This window comes from Raphanus sativus, unplaced genomic scaffold, assembly GCF_000801105.2.
Source record: "Raphanus sativus cultivar WK10039 unplaced genomic scaffold, ASM80110v3 Scaffold3540, whole genome shotgun sequence".
Lineage (NCBI taxonomy): Eukaryota > Viridiplantae > Streptophyta > Magnoliopsida > Brassicales > Brassicaceae > Raphanus > Raphanus sativus.
In genome coordinates, this window is record NW_026618846.1 from 3,588 (window position 1) to 6,411 (window position 2,824).

Consider the following 2,824-nt stretch of genomic DNA (forward strand, 5'->3'; position numbering starts at 1 on the left):
ATGAAGTAACCCTAGGCTGGCTTCTCTTTAAATTGAATTCTCATTTATATTATTTTACTTGCTTTGCACGTTACCCTCAAAACAAAACCCCATATTTGTCTTAGCTTGATTTTGATCCCATAGAAATAAAGTGTAATAGTTGGTCTCTGTTGATTCGATCCTAAAGTGCTACATCGACATACCATTCGATTGTGGTAGTGTGCACATTAGGTTAATTGGTGTGCGTATACACGAATATCAATTTGGCGCCGTTGCCGGGGACCATCTTTTTACCTTTATTTTTCGATTATTTATTTAGTCTAAGACCTCTAACTTGCTCTTTTCTCTTTGTTGCAGGAGATCGCAAGGTTTAGAAAATCAGAACAGACAACAGCCAAGGCCTACTCACACCACCATGGGTGATCACAGTCATCAGGATGATCTCGCTGCAGCAATGCAACTGATGCAACAGCAGATGCTTCAGATGCAGCAGACCATCCAAGCTCAGCAAGCAGCTGCAGAACAATTTGCTCAACAGGCTGCTCTCGCGCGGCAGGAACAAGCAGCGCAGACTGTTCCAATCGGGGAGAGAAACCTTCCGCGGAACATTCCTACTACAAGCTCTGCCATTGTTCCTCCACTTTGCACCAGGCAGGAATTCGAGATCAAGCCTGCTCTGATTGATCTGGTGCAGAGAAAAGTGTTCTCTGGTCTCTCTGCAGAAATTCCAATGGAGCATATTGAGAATTTCGAAAAAGTCTGCAGCTTTACTCGTGCGAATGGTGTGCCACCAGACTCCATCAAGTGCATGCTATTCCCATTCTCTCTTGATGGAAAAGCTGCACGGTGGTTGAACTCCCTCCCTACCAGTTCTCTCACTTCATGGGAACAGGTCCGATCAGCGTTCCTCAACCATTTCTACTCTAAGGCGATAACAGCTGCATTGAGGAACAAGATCACCTCATTCAGACAGCTCCATGATGAACCTTTTTGTGACGCATGGGAGCGCTTCAATGACTACCAGAGAGAATGCCCCCACCATGGATTTGATGATGATTACCTCCTAGGCATTTTCTATGATGGGGTGGACTGGAAATACCAAGGTGCTCTAAACTCTTCGAGCAATGGAGACTTCATGACTCAGACCACTAATGGAGCGCTCAAGCTGATTGAGAACATGGCAGCTAGCTCAACCAATGAGAACCAGGAGAGCGATCGCTCCAAGGAAGTCAACAGTGTACACACCCAGAAAATTGATGAGCTGACAGCTAAGGTCGATCAGCTACTGCAGAACAACCAGGCACAAGGATCTGGGTATCAGAACACCACCCCGCAGAGTAATCAGCAAGCTGTTCCAGCCGCGAGTGCTCCAACTGCAGGGAACATTCCGCCATATGATCTGAAAAATCTGAACATCATGATGCAGCAGATGCTCCAGAGCCAGCAACTTCAGGTCAAGGCACTGAATCAGGTTACCACAGACATCAACACCAGGATGGACAGCATGTTCACTGAGCTGAATACAAAGTATGATACTGTGAGCAACCACATAAAGAGGATTGATGAACAGCTTGCTCAAACAACTGAGAGTGTTAAAAGGCAGCAAGAGATCATTCGTGGGAAAAGTGTGATGAATCCTAGGGTTGAGCACTCTAATGCAACCGAGCAGAGACGTGAGAAATCTGAGGAAAAACAAGCGGAACAACTGTTCGCTGAGACTGTTCTGGGCGCAGAACAGAGAACAGAGCACTCTGCTAGCTCTAGAGTGACTGCTCCCGCGACTTCTCTCGCTCCCGACGGATCTACTGATATTCCACCAGTGCGAGTCTATGTTCCTAAGGTTCCCTATCCGATTCCACCTAGACACCTGAAGGTGTTGCCTAAGGTTGATGACCCTGGAGTAGAATTTGAGGAAGCTCTTTGTGACTCTGGATCTTGTGTGAATCTTGTCTCAAAGGTGATTGTAGACAAGTTAGGCATTGCTGATGTTGAGCCTTCTAAGGTGACTCTGACTTTTGCAAACTCTTCCAGAGCAGTTCCTTATGGCACTATTCGCAACCTTCCTGTCCAAGTTGGGGACTGTGTTCTCCATACTGAATTTCAGGTTGTTGAGATGAATAAGGATCATGAGATGCCTTTGATCTTAGGAAGGACATTTATGGCTACAGTGGGAGCAATCGTTGATATGCCTAATAAGAGAGTCTCCTTATCCCACATCAACAAGAATGTCTTCTATCAGGCTGTTCCCACCAGATTTCAGAAACTACACGCCTCTTGCATCTCAGTGTTCAGTGGAGAAAAGCTGAAGGTTGTTCCAAGGAAGGAGCTTGGTAAAAACAGTGAGTTCAAGGAAGTTCTGAATGGAGATCCTCACAATGATACCAAGAAACTCAGTGGGAATGCAAGGGTGAAAGAGAAAGTCCAGAAGAAAAGGGTCAAAGGAGATCCTACTATGACTTTGACACCTCACTGGTGTGATGAGAAATCCATTGAGTATGAGGTAAAGTGCAAGGGTACCTCTAAACCTTTCTCTAAAGTCAGAGTTATTCTCACTGATGAGCTGAAAGAGAAAGGACAAGCTGCTGTGAAAGGGTTGTTGAGCAGAGTTTTGAAGCTGAACATGTCAGATTGTGGAGCTTGTTTTGGAACAAGCCCTCATGCTCAACCCGACTGATCCCTATCACCAAGTCAAGCTAGTGACTTTAACCAAGCACTTGGTGGGAGGCAACCCACTGGTAAGTGTAAATATAACTTGGTTTTGTTTTTGTTTGCTTATTTTCGTTTTAGTTAATTGAGTTTCAGGTCAAAAAGCAGAAAAATTCGAGATACTTCGAAAAATTCTGAG

The 2,824-nt window shown here is 45.2% G+C and overlaps 1 non-coding gene across 1 annotated transcript; it reads right to left on the minus strand.

Annotated features, from left to right (window-relative positions):
* Positions 1 to 919: 919 nt before the first annotated feature.
* On the minus strand, positions 920 to 1,026 carry LOC130506676 (small nucleolar RNA R71). Its single transcript, XR_008942091.1, has one exon. It is a non-coding gene; the product is annotated as a small nucleolar RNA R71 (small nucleolar RNA).
* Between the last annotated feature and the right edge of the window lie 1,798 nt (positions 1,027 to 2,824).